This window comes from Oncorhynchus kisutch, linkage group LG15 (assembly GCF_002021735.2).
Source record: "Oncorhynchus kisutch isolate 150728-3 linkage group LG15, Okis_V2, whole genome shotgun sequence".
In the NCBI taxonomy this organism is placed as follows: Eukaryota; Metazoa; Chordata; class Actinopteri; order Salmoniformes; family Salmonidae; genus Oncorhynchus; species Oncorhynchus kisutch.
In genome coordinates, this window is record NC_034188.2 from 40,467,063 (window position 1) to 40,483,329 (window position 16,267).

The 16,267-nt window shown below is 38.5% G+C and overlaps 9 non-coding genes across 9 annotated transcripts; all 9 read left to right on the top strand.

Moving 5' to 3' along the window:
* Positions 1-1,820: 1,820 nt before the first annotated feature.
* trnac-gca (transfer RNA cysteine (anticodon GCA)) lies at positions 1,821-1,892 on the top strand. Its single transcript has one exon. It is a non-coding gene; the product is annotated as a tRNA-Cys (tRNA).
* Positions 1,893-2,872: 980 nt separating this feature from the next.
* trnac-gca (transfer RNA cysteine (anticodon GCA)) lies at positions 2,873-2,944 on the top strand. The gene has a single exon. It is a non-coding gene; the product is annotated as a tRNA-Cys (tRNA).
* A 1,282-nt stretch (positions 2,945-4,226) lies between these two features.
* On the top strand, positions 4,227-4,298 carry trnac-gca (transfer RNA cysteine (anticodon GCA)). Its single transcript has one exon. It is a non-coding gene; the product is annotated as a tRNA-Cys (tRNA).
* A 1,283-nt stretch (positions 4,299-5,581) lies between these two features.
* trnac-gca (transfer RNA cysteine (anticodon GCA)) lies at positions 5,582-5,653 on the top strand. The gene has a single exon. It is a non-coding gene; the product is annotated as a tRNA-Cys (tRNA).
* A 2,332-nt stretch (positions 5,654-7,985) lies between these two features.
* Positions 7,986-8,057, top strand: trnac-gca (transfer RNA cysteine (anticodon GCA)). Its single transcript has one exon. It is a non-coding gene; the product is annotated as a tRNA-Cys (tRNA).
* A 1,283-nt stretch (positions 8,058-9,340) lies between these two features.
* trnac-gca (transfer RNA cysteine (anticodon GCA)) lies at positions 9,341-9,412 on the top strand. Its single transcript has one exon. It is a non-coding gene; the product is annotated as a tRNA-Cys (tRNA).
* A 1,282-nt stretch (positions 9,413-10,694) lies between these two features.
* trnac-gca (transfer RNA cysteine (anticodon GCA)) lies at positions 10,695-10,766 on the top strand. Its single transcript has one exon. It is a non-coding gene; the product is annotated as a tRNA-Cys (tRNA).
* Positions 10,767-13,487: 2,721 nt separating this feature from the next.
* On the top strand, positions 13,488-13,560 carry trnaa-ggc (transfer RNA alanine (anticodon GGC)). Its single transcript has one exon. It is a non-coding gene; the product is annotated as a tRNA-Ala (tRNA).
* A 603-nt stretch (positions 13,561-14,163) lies between these two features.
* trnac-gca (transfer RNA cysteine (anticodon GCA)) lies at positions 14,164-14,235 on the top strand. Its single transcript has one exon. It is a non-coding gene; the product is annotated as a tRNA-Cys (tRNA).
* Positions 14,236-16,267: the final 2,032 nt, after the last annotated feature.

Consider the following 16,267-nt stretch of genomic DNA (forward strand, 5'->3'; position numbering starts at 1 on the left):
AATGGCAAAATAACTTATTTTCAAGCTGTCTACTGGCCTCTTGTGGAACAATACTGAACACCAGGATGCTTGAAAAGCCACTTTTGACTTTCTCTGTCATAACTCAAATCCTAGTGCACCCTTTTGCACTCCAGGTTCAAATCCTGCAGCCCGCCTGAAGTAATGTGCTTTATAAGTGTATCTTGAGAGAGGGTGTTCCTTATTAGGTGCTGTTACTATTAATCTAAAATGTCTCTTATTAGACGGTAATTCTCTCCAGTTCCTGGCAGATGGGGTACAGCTCAGTGATAGAGGATTTGACTACAAATCAAGAGGTCCCAGATTCCAACTTGCCAACTTTAAATTAAATGCTTTATAAGTGTGATTTGAGAGAGGGAGTGTTCTTTATTAGGTTCTGTTACTCTTAATCACAAAACATAGGCCTTATGGACAAACTCAATAAAATAAGACAAAGGTATGTTCATACGGTATAATTGACAACAACAACAACAACAACAAAAACGGTCCAGAAAGCACTTTTATCGAGGGTGTTGAATTTTATTTTTTAGATTTTCAAAATTTGACCCTTGGGTCTTGACTTTGTGACCATTTGCAATATGAAAATCTACGGTAGAGTGCACTCTCCATCTTTGGGATTTTTTTTGTATGACACTTGTCATTTGCCATATGCCACTTGCCATATGGTGTGGATGAACTGCCGTCCATTTGAGTGGTATTTGCGATTGTGCATGTGTTTCGTCCAATGCCAATATGTTGCCATTCATTTTTGTCCATTTCATGGGGGTTTTTCCCTTATTAGCTGTTTTTTGTCTCAGCTTTTTTATCTCTCAGTTTCTAACAGAGGGGGAAGTGCGTTACACTTCAGATCTCAGGTTCAAATCCTACTATCCCCTTGATATCAAATACATTATAGGTGTTTTTTCATAGAGGGAGAGGTCTTTATTAACAGTTCATTTATTTGGCAATATAACTCTCCATCTAAAATGTCTGTTATTAGATGTTTTTGTCTCTGTCAGACAGTTCCAAGCAGAGGGTGCGCTACAATTCAGATCAAGCGGACTCATGTTCAAATCCATTTGTCCCTTTGAAATCAAACACTTTATGGGTTTGTTTTCATAGTGTTCTTTATTAGGTTATGTAGATCTATTTTTCCACCTTTAGACAGATTCTAGCAGAGTGGCTATAGCTCAGTGGTAGTGAATTTGACTGCAGGTCAAGAGGTCTCAGGTTCAAATCCTGTTGCCCCCTTGAATCATGTACTTTTGATGTGTATCTTGAGGGTAGGAGGTAGTCCTACCAAAGCAAGTGAGGTAGACAACATACAAAGTGAATATATAAAGTGAAAAACAACAAAAATTAACAGTAAACATTACACATACAGAAGTTTCAAAACGGTAAAGACATTACAAATGTCATATTATATATATATATATATATACAGTGTTTTAGCAATGTACAAATGGTTAAAGGACACAAGATAAAATAAATAAGCATAAATATGGGTTGTATTTACAATGGTGTTTGTTCTTCACTGGTTGCCCTTTTCTCGTGGCATCAGGTCACAAATCTTGCTGCTGTGATGGCACACATTTTCTCTCAGTCAGAGAGTTCATATTTCTCTCAGTCAGAGAGTTCATAACAGAGGTGGAAGTGCAATAGACTTCAGATCAAGAGGTCTCAGGTTCAAATCCTGTTGTCAACTTGAAATCAAATATATGTATGTTTTCAATGCGGGAGAGTACTTTATTAGGTGATGTCCATCTCCAGCTGAAATGTCCCTTATTAGACCATTTTTCCACCTTTAGGCAGTTTCAAGCAGAGGGGGTATAGCTCAGTGGTAGAGCATTTGGCTGCAGATCAAGAGGTCCCAGGTTCAAATCCTGGTGCCCCCTTGGATCATGTTCTTCCGATGTGTATCTTGAGGGTAGGAGTAGTCCTTTTTAGATTATGTTACTCAATCTAAAATGTCCCATATTAGATGGTTTTTCTCTCAGTCAGAGAGTTCATAACACAGGTGGAAGTGCAATAGACTTCAGTTCAAGATGTCTCAGGTTCAAATCCTTTTGTCAACTTGAAATCAAATACTTTATGGATATGTTTTCAAAGAGAGAGTGTTCTTCATTAGGTTATGTAGATCGCCATCTGAAATGTCCCTTATTAGACAATTTCTCAGGATCAAATCCTGGTGCCCCCTTAAATCAAGTACTTTCTAAGTGTATCTTGAGAGAGGAAGTGCTTCTTTTAAGGTTATCCTACTCAATCCTTAATGTCCCTCATTAGGTAGTTTTTCTCTCAGTCAGACAGTTCCTACCAGAGGTGGAAGTGCAATAGACTTCAGTTAAAGATGTCTCAGGTTCAAATCCTTTTGTCAACTTGAAATCAAATACTTTATGGGTATGTTTTCAATGCGAGAGAGTACTTTATTAGGTGATGTCCATCTCCAGCTGAAATGTCCCTTATTAGACAATTTTTCCACCTTTAGACAGTTTCAAGCAGAGGGGGTATAGCTCAGTGGGAGAGCATTTGACTGCAGATCAAGAGGTCCCAGATTCAAATCCTTGTTCCCCCTTGTATCATGTACTTTCGATGTGTATTTTGAGGATAGGAGTAGTCCATTTTAGATTATGTTACTCAATCTAAAATGTCCCATATTAGATGGTTTTTCTCTCAGTCAGAGAGTTCATAACAGAGGTGGAAGTGCAATAGACCTCAGTTCAAGATGTCTCAGTTTCAAATCCTTTTGTCAACTTGAAATCAAATACTTTATGGGTATGTTTTCAATGCGAGAGAGTACTTTATTAGGTGATGTCCATCTCCAGCTGAAATGTCCCTTATTAGACCATTTTTCCACCTTTAGACAGTTTAAAGCACAGGGGGTATAGCTCAGTGGTAGAGCATTTGGCTGCAGATCAAGAGGTCCCAGGTTCAAATCCTGGTGCCCCCTTGGATCCTGTTCTTCCGATGTGTATCTTGAGGGTAGGAGTAGTCCTTTTTAGATTATGTTACTCAATCTAAAATGTCCCATATTAGATGGTTTTTCTCTCAGTCAGAGAGTTCATAACACAGGTGGAAGTGCAATAGACTTCAGTTCAAGATGTCTCAGGTTCAAATCCTTTTGTCAACTTGAAATCAAATACTTTATGGATATGTTTTCAAAGAGAGAGTGTTCTTGATTAGGTTATGTAGATCGCCACATGAAATGTCCCTTATTAGACAATTTCTCAGGATCAAATCCTGGTGAACCCTTAAATCAAGTACTTTATATGTGTATCTTGAGAGAGGATGTGCTTCTTTTAAGGTTATCCTACTCAATCCATGATGTCCCTCATTAGATTGTTTTTCTCTCAGTCAGAGAGTTCATAACAGAGGTGGAAGTGCAATAGACTTCAGTTCAAGATGTCTCAGGTTCAAATCCTTTTGTCAACTTGAAATCAAATACTTTATGGGTATGCTTTCAATGCGAGAGAGTACTTTCTTAGGTGATGTCCATCTCCAGCTGAAATGTCCCTTATTAGACCATTTTTCCACCTTTAGGAATTTTCAAGCAGAGGGGGTATAGCTCAGTGGTAGAGCATTTGACTGCAGATCAAGAGGTCCCAGATTCAAATCCTGGTGCCCCCTTGGATCATGTACTTTCGATGTGTATTTTGAGGATAGGAGTAGTCCATTTTAGGTTATGTTACTCAATCTAAAATGTCCCATATTAGATGGTTTTTCTCTCAGTCAGAGAGTTCATAACAGAGGTGGAAGTGCAATAGACTTCAGTTCAAGATGTCTCAGTTTCAAATCCTTTTGTCAACTTGAAATCAAATACTTTATGGATATGTTTTCAAAGAGAGAGTGTTCTTGATTAGGTTATGTAGATCGCCACATGAAATGTCCCTTATTAGACAATTTCTCAGGATCAAATCCTGGTGAACCCTTAAATCAAGTACTTTATATGTGTATCTTGAGAGAGGAAGTGCTCCTTTTATGGTTATCCTACTCAATCCATAATGTCCCTCATTAGATTGTTTTTCTCTCAGTCAGAGAGTTCATAACAGAGGTGGAAGTGCAATAGACTTCAGTTCAAGATGTCTCAGGTTCAAATCCTTTTGTCAAATTGAAATCAAATACTTTATGGGTATGTTTTCAATGCGAGAGAGTACTTTATTAGGTTATGTCCAGCTCCAGCTGAAATGTCCCTTATTAGACCATTTTTCCACCTTTAGGAAGTTTCAAGCAGAGGGGGTATAGCTCAGTGGTAGAGCATTTGACTGCAGATCAAGAGGTTCCAGGTTCAAATCCTGGTTCCCCCTTGGATCATGTACTCCCGATGTGTATCTTGAGGGTAGGAGTAGTCCTTTTTAGATTATGTTACTCAATCTAAAATGTCCCATATTAGATGGTTTTTCTTACAGTCAGAGAGTTCATAACAGAGGTGGAAGTGCAATAGACTTTAGTTCAATATGTCTCAGGTTCAAATCCTTTTGTCAACTTGAAATCAAATACTTTATGGATATGTTTTCAAAGAGAGAGTGTTCTTGATTAGGTTATGTAGATCGCCATCTGAAATGTCCCTTATTAGACAATTTCTCAGGATCAAATCCTGGTGCACCCTTAAATCAAGTACTTTCTAAGTGTATCTTGAGAGAGGAAGTGCTCCTTTTAAGGTTATCCTACTCAATCCATGATGTCCCTCATTAGATTGTTTTTCTCTCAGTCAGAGAGTTCATAACAGAGGTGGAAGTGCAATAGACTTCAGTTCAAGATGTCTCAGGTTCAAATCCTTTTGTCAACTTGAAATCAAATACTTTATGGGTATGCTTTCAATGCGAGAGAGTACTTTCTTAGGTGATGTCCATCTCCAGCCGAAATGTCCCTTATTAGACCATTTTTCCACCTTTAGGAAAGTTTCAAGCAGAGGGGGTATAGCTCAGTGGTAGAGCATTTGACTGCAGATCAAGAGGTCCCAGATTCAAATCCTGGTGCACCCTTGGATCATTTACTTTCGATGTGTATTTTGAGGATAGGAGTAGTCCATTTTAGGTTATGTTACTCAATCTAAAATGTCCCATATTAGATGGTTTTTCTCTCAGTCAGAGAGTTCATAACAGAGGTGGAAGTGCAATAGACTTCAGTTCAAGATGTCTCAGGTTGAAATCCTTTTGTCAACTTGAAATCAAATACTTTATGGATATGTTTTCAAAGAGAGAGTGTTCTTGATTAGGTTATGTAGATCGCCACATGAAATGTCCCTTATTAGACAATTTCTCAGGATCAAATCCTGGTGAACCCTTAAATCAAGTACTTTTAATTTGTATCTTGAGAGAGGAAGTGCTCCTTTTATGGTTATCCTACTCAATCCATAATGTCCCTCATTAGATTGTTTTTCTCTCAGTCAGAGAGTTCATAACAGAGGTGGAAGTGCAATAGACTTCAGTTCAAGATGTCTCAGGTTCAAATCCTTTTGTCAACTTGAAATCAAATACTTTATGGGTATGTTTTCAATGCGGGAGAGTACTTTATTAGGTGATGTCCATCTCCAGCTGAAATGTCCCTTATTAGACCATTTTTCCACCTTTAGGCAGGTTCAAGCAGAGGGGGTATAGCTCAGTGGTAGAGCATTTGGCTGCAGATCAAGAGGTCCCAGGTTCAAATCCTGGTGCCCCCTTGGATCCTGTTCTTCCGATGTGTATCTTGAGGGTAGGAGTAGTCCTTTTTAGATTATGTTACTCAATCTAAAATGTCCCATATTAGATGGTTTTTCTCTCAGTCAGAGAGTTCATAACACAGGTGGAAGTGCAATAGACTTCAGTTCAAGATGTCTCAGGTTCAAATCCTTTTGTCAACTTGAAATCAAATACTTTATGGATATGTTTTCAAAGAGAGTGTTCTTCATTAGGTTATGTAGATCGCCATCTGAAATGTCCCTTATTAGACAATTTCTCAGGATCAAATCCTGGTGCCCCCTTAAATCAAGTACTTTCTAAGTGTATCTTGAGAGAGGAAGTGCTTCTTTTAAGGTTATCCTACTCAATCCTTAATGTCCCTCATTAGGTAGTTTTTCTCTCAGTCAGACAGTTCCTACCAGAGGTGGAAGTGCAATAGACTTCAGTTAAAGATGTCTCAGGTTCAAATCCTTTTGTCAACTTGAAATCAAATACTTTATGGGTATGTTTTCAATGCGAGAGAGTACTTTATTAGGTGATGTCCATCTCCAGCTGAAATGTCCCTTATTAGACAATTTTTCCACCTTTAGACAGTTTCAAGCAGAGGGTGTATAGCTCAGTGGGAGAGCATTTGACTGCAGATCAAGAGGTCCCAGATTCAAATCCTTGTTCCCCCTTGTATCATGTACTTTCGATGTGTATTTTGAGGATAGGAGTAGTCCATTTTAGATTATGTTACTCAATCTAAAATGTCCCATATTAGATGGTTTTTCTCTCAGTCAGAGAGTTCATAACAGAGGTGGAAGTGCAATAGACCTCAGTTCAAGATGTCTCAGTTTCAAATCCTTTTGTCAACTTGAAATCAAATACTTTATGGGTATGTTTTCAATGCGAGAGAGTACTTTATTAGGTGATGTCCATCTCCAGCTGAAATGTCCCTTATTAGACAATTTTTCCACCTTTAGACAGTTTAAAGCACAGGGGGTATAGCTCAGTGGTAGAGCATTTGACTGCAGATCAAGAGGTCACAGGTTCAAATCCTGGTGCCCCCTTGGATCATGTTCTTCTGATGTGTATCTTGAGGCTAGGACTAGTCCTTTTTAGATTATGTTACTCAATCTAAAATGTCCCTCATTAGATGGCTTTTCTCTCAGTCAGACAGTTCCTACCAGAGGTGGAAGTGCAATAGACTTCAGTTCAAGATGTCTCAGGTTCAAATCGTTTTGTCAACTTGAAATCAAATACTTTATGGATATGTTTTCAAAGAGAGAGTGTTCTTGATTAGGTTATGTAGATCGCCACATGAAATGTCCCTTATTAGACAATTTCTCAGGATCAAATCCTGGTGAACCCTTAAATCAAGTACTTTATATGTGTATCTTGAGAGAGGAAGTGCTTCTTTTAAGGTTATCCTACTCAATCCATGATGTCCCTCATTAGATTGTTTTTCTCTCAGTCAGAGAGTTCATAACAGAGGTGGAAGTGCAATAGACTTCAGTTCAAGATGTCTCAGGTTCAAATCCTTTTGTCAACTTGAAATCAAATACTTTATGGGTATGCTTTCAATGCGAGAGAGTACTTTCTTAGGTGATGTCCATCTCCAGCTGAAATGTCCCTTATTAGACCATTTTTCCACCTTTAGGAAGTTTCAAGCAGAGGGGGTATAGCTCAGTGGTAGAGTATTTGACTGCAGATCAAGAGGTCCCAGATTCAAATCCTGGTGCCCCCTTGGATCATGTACTTTCGATGTGTATTTTGAGGATAGGAGTAGTCCATTTTAGGTTATGTTACTCAATCTAAAATGTCCCATATTAGATGTTTTTTCTCTCAGTCAGAGAGTTCATAACAGAGGTGGAAGTGCAATAGACTTCAGTTCAAGATGTCTCAGTTTCAAATCCTTTTGTCAACTTGAAATCAAATACTTTATGGATATGTTTTCAAAGAGAGAGTGTTCTTGATTAGGTTATGTAGATCGCCACATGAAATGTCCCTTATTAGACAATTTCTCAGGATCAAATCCTGGTGAACCCTTAAATCAAGTACTTTTAATTTGTATCTTGAGAGAGGAAGTGCTCCTTTTATGGTTATCCTACTCAATCCATAATGTCCCTCATTAGATTGTTTTTCTCTCAGTCAGAGAGTTCATAACAGAGGTGGAAGTGCAATAGACTTCAGTTCAAGATGTCTCAGGTTCAAATCCTTTTGTCAACTTGAAATCAAATACTTTATGGGTATGTTTTCAATGCGGGAGAGTACTTTATTAGGTGATGTCCATCTCCAGCTGAAATGTCCCTTATTAGACCATTTTTCCACCTTTAGGCAGTTTCAAGCAGAGGGGGTATAGCTCAGTGGTAGAGCATTTGGCTGCAGATCAAGAGGTCCCAGGTTCAAATCCTGGTGCCCCCTTGGATCCTGTTCTTCCGATGTGTATCTTGAGGGTAGGAGTAGTCCTTTTTAGATTATGTTACTCAATCTAAAATGTCCCATATTAGATGGTTTTTCTCTCAGTCAGAGAGTTCATAACACAGGTGGAAGTGCAATAGACTTCAGTTCAAGATGTCTCAGGTTCAAATCCTTTTGTCAACTTGAAATCAAATACTTTATGGATATGTTTTCAAAGAGAGAGTGTTCTTGATTAGGTTATGTAGATCGCCACATGAAATGTCCCTTATTAGACAATTTCTCAGGATCAAATCCTGGTGAACCCTTAAATCAAGTACTTTATATGTGTATCTTGAGAGAGGAAGTGCTCCTTTTAAGGTTATCCTACTCAATCCATGATGTCCCTCATTAGATTGTTTTTCTCTCAGTCAGAGAGTTCATAACAGAGGTGGAAGTGCAATAGACTTCAGTTCAAGATGTCTCAGGTTCAAATCCTTTTGTCAACTTGAAATCAAATACTTTATGGGTATGCTTTCAATGCGAGAGAGTACTTTCTTAGGTGATGTCCATCTCCAGCTGAAATGTCCCTTATTAGACCATTTTTCCACCTTTAGGAAAGTTTCAAGCAGAGGGGGTATAGCTCAGTGGTAGAGCATTTGACTGCAGATCAAGAGGTCCCAGATTCAAATCCTGGTGCACCCTTGGATCATTTACTTTCGATGTGTATTTTGAGGATAGGAGTAGTCCATTTTAGGTTATGTTACTCAATCTAAAATGTCCCATATTAGATGGTTTTTCTCTCAGTCAGAGAGTTCATAACAGAGGTGGAAGTGCAATAGACTTCAGTTCAAGATGTCTCAGGTTGAAATCCTTTTGTCAACTTGAAATCAAATACTTTATGGATATGTTTTCAAAGAGAGAGTGTTCTTGATTAGGTTATGTAGATCGCCACATGAAATGTCCCTTATTAGACAATTTCTCAGGATCAAATCCTGGTGAACCCTTAAATCAAGTACTTTTAATTTGTATCTTGAGAGAGGAAGTGCTCCTTTTATGGTTATCCTACTCAATCCATAATGTCCCTCATTAGATTGTTTTTCTCTCAGTCAGAGAGTTCATAACAGAGGTGGAAGTGCAATAGACTTCAGTTCAAGATGTCTCAGGTTCAAATCCTTTTGTCAAATTGAAATCAAATACTTTATGGGTATGTTTTCAATGCGAGAGAGTACTTTATTAGGTTATGTCCAGCTCCAGCTGAAATGTCCCTTATTAGACCATTTTTCCACCTTTAGGAAGTTTCAAGCAGAGGGGGTATAGCTCAGTGGTAGAGCATTTGACTGCAGATCAAGAGGTTCCAGGTTCAAATCCTGGTTCCCCCTTGGATCATGTACTCCCGATGTGTATCTTGAGGGTAGGAGTAGTCCTTTTTAGATTATGTTACTCAATCTAAAATGTCCCATATTAGATGGTTTTTCTTACAGTCAGAGAGTTCATAACAGAGGTGGAAGTGCAATAGACTTTAGTTCAATATGTCTCAGGTTCAAATCCTTTTGTCAACTTGAAATCAAATACTTTATGGATATGTTTTCAAAGAGAGAGTGTTCTTGATTAGGTTATGTAGATCGCCATCTGAAATGTCCCTTATTAGACAATTTCTCAGGATCAAATCCTGGTGCACCCTTAAATCAAGTACTTTCTAAGTGTATCTTGAGAGAGGAAGTGCTCCTTTTAAGGTTATCCTACTCAATCCATGATGTCCCTCATTAGATTGTTTTCTCTCAGTCAGAGAGTTCATAACAGAGGTGGAAGTGCAATAGACTTCAGTTCAAGATGTCTCAGGTTCAAATCCTTTTGTCAACTTGAAATCAAATACTTTATGGGTATGCTTTCAATGCGAGAGAGTACTTTCTTAGGTGATGTCCATCTCCAGCTGAAATGTCCCTTATTAGACCATTTTTCCACCTTTAGGAAAGTTTCAAGCAGAGGGGGTATAGCTCAGTGGTAGAGCATTTGACTGCAGATCAAGAGGTCCCAGATTCAATCCTGGTGCACCCTTGGATCATTTACTTTCGATGTGTATTTTGAGGATAGGAGTAGTCCATTTTAGGTTATGTTACTCAATCTAAAATGTCCCATATTAGATGGTTTTTCTCTCAGTCAGAGAGTTCATAACAGAGGTGGAAGTGCAATAGACTTCAGTTCAAGATGTCTCAGGTTGAAATCCTTTTGTCAACTTGAAATCAAATACTTTATGGATATGTTTTCAAAGAGAGAGTGGTTCTTGATTAGGTTATGTAGATCGCCACATGAAATGTCCCTTATTAGACAATTTCTCAGGATCAAATCCTGGTGAACCCTTAAATCAAGTACTTTTAATTTGTATCTTGAGAGAGGAAGTGCTCCTTTTATGGTTATCCTACTCAATCCATAATGTCCCTCATTAGATTGTTTTTCTCTCAGTCAGAGAGTTCATAACAGAGGTGGAAGTGCAATAGACTTCAGTTCAAGATGTCTCAGGTTCAAATCCTTTTGTCAACTTGAAATCAAATACTTTATGGGTATGTTTTCAATGCGGGAGAGTACTTTATTAGGTGATGTCCATCTCCAGCTGAAATGTCCCTTATTAGACCATTTTTCCACCTTTAGGCAGGTTCAAGCAGAGGGGGTATAGCTCAGTGGTAGAGCATTTGGCTGCAGATCAAGAGGTCCCAGGTTCAAATCCTGGTGCCCCCTTGGATCCTGTTCTTCCGATGTGTATCTTGAGGGTAGGAGTAGTCCTTTTTAGATTATGTTACTCAATCTAAAATGTCCCATATTAGATGGTTTTTCTCTCAGTCAGAGAGTTCATAACACAGGTGGAAGTGCAATAGACTTCAGTTCAAGATGTCTCAGGTTCAAATCCTTTTGTCAACTTGAAATCAAATACTTTATGGATATGTTTTCAAAGAGAGTGTTCTTCATTAGGTTATGTAGATCGCCATCTGAAATGTCCCTTATTAGACAATTTCTCAGGATCAAATCCTGGTGCCCCCTTAAATCAAGTACTTTCTAAGTGTATCTTGAGAGAGGAAGTGCTTCTTTTAAGGTTATCCTACTCAATCCTTAATGTCCCTCATTAGGTAGTTTTTCTCTCAGTCAGACAGTTCCTACCAGAGGTGGAAGTGCAATAGACTTCAGTTAAAGATGTCTCAGGTTCAAATCCTTTTGTCAACTTGAAATCAAATACTTTATGGGTATGTTTTCAATGCGAGAGAGTACTTTATTAGGTGATGTCCATCTCCAGCTGAAATGGTCCCTTATTAGACAATTTTTCCAACCTTTAGACAGTTTCAAGCAGAGGGTGTATAGCTCAGTGGGAGAGCATTTGACTGCAGATCAAGAGGTCCCAGATTCAAATCCTTGTTCCCCCTTGTAATCATGTACTTTCGATGTGTATTTTGAGGATAGGAGTAGTCCATTTTAGATTATGTTACTCAATCTAAAATGTCCCATATTAGATGGTTTTCTCTCAGTCAGAGAGTTCATAACAGAGGTGGAAGTGCAATAGACCTCAGTTCAAGATGTCTCAGTTTCAAATCCTTTTGTCAACTTGAAATCAAATACTTTATGGGTATGTTTTCAATGCGAGAGAGTACTTTATTAGGTGATGTCCATCTCCAGCTGAAATGTCCCTTATTAGACAATTTTTCCACCTTTAGACAGTTTAAAGCACAGGGGGTATAGCTCAGTGGTAGAGCATTTGACTGCAGATCAAGAGGTCACAGGTTCAAATCCTGGTGCCCCCTTGGATCATGTTCTTCTGATGTGTATCTTGAGGCTAGGACTAGTCCTTTTTAGATTATGTTACTCAATCTAAAATGTCCCTCATTAGATGGCTTTTCTCTCAGTCAGACAGTTCCTACCAGAGGTGGAAGTGCAATAGACTTCAGTTCAAGATGTCTCAGGTTCAAATCGTTTTGTCAACTTGAAATCAAATACTTATGGATATGTTTTCAAAGAGAGAGTGTTCTTGATTAGGTTATGTAGATCGCCACATGAAATGTCCCTTATTAGACAATTTCTCAGGATCAAATCCTGGTGAACCCTTAAATCAATACTTTATATGTGTATCTTGAGAGAGGAAGTGCTTCTTTTAAGGTTATCCTACTCAATCCATGATGTCCCTCATTAGATTGTTTTTCTCTCAGTCAGAGAGTTCATAACAGAGGTGGAAGTGCAATAGACTTCAGTTCAAGATGTCTCAGGTTCAAAATCCTTTTGTCAACTTGAAATCAAATACTTTATGGGTATGCTTTCAATGCGAGAGAGTACTTTCTTAGGTGATGTCCATCTCCAGCTGAAATGTCCCTTATTAGACCATTTTTCCACCTTTAGGAAGTTTCAAGCAGAGGGGGTATAGCTCAGTGGTAGAGTATTTGACCTGCAGATCAAGAGGTCCCAGATTCAAATCCTGGTGCCCCCTTGGATCATGTACTTTTCGATGTGTATTTTGAGGATAGGAGTAGTCCATTTTAGGTTATGTTACTCAATCTAAAATGTCCCATATTAGATGTTTTTCTCTCAGTCAGAGAGTTCATAACAGAGGTGGAAGTGCCATAGACTTCAGTTCAAGATGTCTCAGTTTCAAATCCTTTTGTCAACTTGGAAATCAAATACTTTATGGATATGTTTTCAAAGAGAGAGTGTTCTTGATTAGGTTATGTAGATCGCCACATGAAATGTCCCTTATTAGACAATTTTCTCAGGATCTAAATCCTGGGAAACCCTTAAATCAAGTACTTTTATTTGTATCTTGAGGAGGGACGTTGCTCCTTTTATGGTTATCCTACTCAATCCATAATGCTCCCTCATTAGTTGTTTTTCTCTCAGTCAGAGAGTCATAACAGAGGTGGAAGTGCAATAGACTTAAGTTCAAGATGTACTCAGGTTCAAATCCTTTTGTCAACTTGAAATCAAATACTTTATGGGTATGTTTTCAATGCGGGAGAGTACTTTATTAGGTGATGTCCATCTCCAGCTGAAATGTCCCTTATTAGACCATTTTTCCACCTTTAGGCAGTTTCAAAGCAGAGTGGGGTATAGCTCAGTGGTAGAGCATTTGGCTGCAGATCAAGAGGTCCCAGGTTCAAATCCTGGTGCCCCCTTGGATCCTGTTTCTTCCGATGTTGTATCTTGAGGGTAGGAGTAGTCCTTTTTAGATTATGTTACTCAATCTAAATGTCCCATATTAGATGGTTTTTCCTCTCAGTCAGAGAGTTTCATAACACAGGTGGAAGTGCAATAGACTTCAGTTCAAGATGTCTCAGGTTTCAAATCCTTTTGTCAACTTGAAATCAAATACTTTATGGGTATGCTTTCAATGCGAGAGAGTACTTTCTTAGGTGATGTCCATCTCCCAGCTTGAAATGTCCCTTATTAGACCATTTTTCACCTTTAGGAAAGTTTCAAGCAGAAGGGGGTATAGCTCAGTGGTAGAGCATTTGACTGGCAGATCAAGAGGTCCCAGATTCAAATCCTGGTGCACCCTTGGATCATTTACTTTCGATGTGTATTTTGAGGATAGGAGTAGTCCATTTTAGGTTATGTTACTCAATCTAAAATGTCCCATATTAGATGGTTTTTCTCTCAGTCAGAGAGTTCATAACAGAGGTGGAAGTGCAATAGACTTCAGTTCAAGAATGTCTCAGGTTGAAATCCTTTTGTCAACTTGAAATCAAATACTTTATGGATATGTTTTCAAAGAGAGAGTGTTCTTGATTAGGTTATGTAGATCGCCACATGAAATGTCCCTTATTAGACAATTTCTCAGGAATCAAATCCTGGTGAACCCTTAAAACAAGTACTTTTAATTTGTATCTGAGAGAGGAGTGCTCCTTTTATGGTTATCCTACTCAATCCATAATGTCCCTCATTAGATTGTTTTTCTCTCAGTCAGAGAGTTCATAACAGAGGTGGAAGTGCAATAGACTTCAGTTCAAGATGTCTCAGTTCAAATCCTTTTGTCAACTTGAAATCAAATACTTTATGGTATGTTTTCAATGCGGGAGAGTACTTTATTAGGTGATGTCCATCTCCAGCTGAAATGTCCCTTATTAGACCATTTTTCCACCTTTAGGCAGTTTCAAGCAGAGGGGGTATAGCTCAGTGGTAGAGCATTTGGCTGCAGATCAAGAGGTCCCAGGTTCAAATCCTGGTGCCCCCTTGGATCCTGTTCTTCGATGTGTATCTTGAGGGTAGGAGTAGTCCTTTTTAGATTATGTTACTCAATCTAAATGTCCCATATTAGATGGTTTTTCTCTCAGTCAGAGAGTTCATAACAGAGGTGGAAGTGCAATAGACTTCAGTTCAAGATGTCTCAGGTTCAAATCCTTTTTTCAACTTGAAATCAAATACTTTATGGATATGTTTTCAAAGAGAGTGTTCTTCATTAGGTTATGTAGATCGCCATCTGAAATGTCCCTTATTAGACAATTTCTCAGGATCAAATCCTGGTGCCCCCTTAAATCAAGTACTTTCTAAGTGTATCTTGAGAGAGGAAGTGCTCCTTTTAAGGTTATCCTACTCAATCCTTAATGTCCCTCTCATTAGGTAGTTTTTCTCTCAGTCAGACAGTCCTACCAGAGGTGGAAGTGCAATAGACTTCAGTTCAAGATGTCTCAGGTTCAATCCTTTGTCAACTTGAAATCAAATACTTTATGGGTATGTTTTCAATGCGAGAGAGTACTTTATTAGGTGATGTCCATCTCCAGCTGAAATGTCCCTTATTAGACAATTTTTCCACCTTTAGACAGTTTCAAGCGAGGGTGTATAGCTCAGTGAGAGCATTTGACTGCAGATCAGAGGTCCCAGATTCAAATCCTTGTTCCCCCTTGTATCATGTACTTTCGATGTGTATTTTGAGGATAGGAGTAGTCCATTTTAGATTATGTTACTCATCTAAAATGTCCCATATTAGATGGTTTTTCTCTCAGTCAGAGAGTTCATAACAGGTGGAAGTGCAATAGACCTCAGTTCAAGATGTCTCAGTTTCAAATCCTTTTGTCAACTTGAAATCAAATACTTTATGGGTATGTTTTCAATGCGAGAGAGTACTTTATTAGGTGATGTCCATCTCCAGCTGAAATGTCCCTTATTAGACAATTTTTCCACCTTTAGACAGTTTAAAGCACAGGGGGTATAGCTCAGTGGTAGAGCATTTGACTGCGATCAAGAGGTCACCAGGTTCAAATCCTGGTGCCCCTTGGATCATGTTCTTTCTGATGTGTATCTTGAGGCTAGGACTAGTCCTTTTAGATTATGTTACTCAATCTAAAATGTCTCCTTAGATGAGATGGTTTTTCTCTCAGTCAGACAGTTCCTAACCAGAGGTGGAAGTGCAATAGACTTCAGTCAAGATGTCTCAGGTTCAAATCCTTTTGTCAACTTGAAATCAAAAATCTTTATGGAGATGTTTTTCAAGAGAGAGTGTTCTTGATTAGGTTATGTAGATCGCCACATGAAATGTCCCTTATTAGAACAATTTCTCAGGATCAAATCCTGGTGAACCCTTAAATCAAGTACTTTATATGTTATCTTGAGAGAGGAAGTGCTCTTTCTTTAAGGTTATCCTACTCAATCCATGATGTCCCTCATTAGATTGTTTTTTTTTCTCTCAGTCAGAGAGTTCATAACAGAGGTGGAAGTGCAATAGACTTCAGTTCAAGATGTCCTCAGGTTCCAAATCCTTTTGTCAACTTGAAATCAAATACTTTATGGGTATGTTTTCAATGCGAGAGAGTACTTTCTTAGGTGATGTCCATCTCCAGCTGAAATGTCCCTTATTAGACCATTTTCCACCTTAGGAAGTTTCATCAAGCAGAGGGGTATAGCTCATGGTAGAGTATTTGACTGCAGATCAAGAGGTCCCAGATTCAAATCCTGGTGCCCCCTTGGATCATGTACTTTCGATGTGTATTTTGAGATAGGAGTAGTCCATTTTAGGTTATGTTACTCAATCTAAATGTCCCATATTAGATGTTTTTTTTCTCTCAGTCAGAGAGTTATAACAGAGGTGGAAGTGCAATAGACTTCAGTTCAAGATGTCTCAGTTTCAAATCCTTTTGTCAACTTGAAATCAATACTTTATGGATATGTTTTCAAAGAGAGAGTGTTCTTGATTAGGTTATGTGATCGCCACAGAATGTCCCTTATTAGACATTTCTCAGGATCAATCCTGGTGAACCCTTAAATCAAGT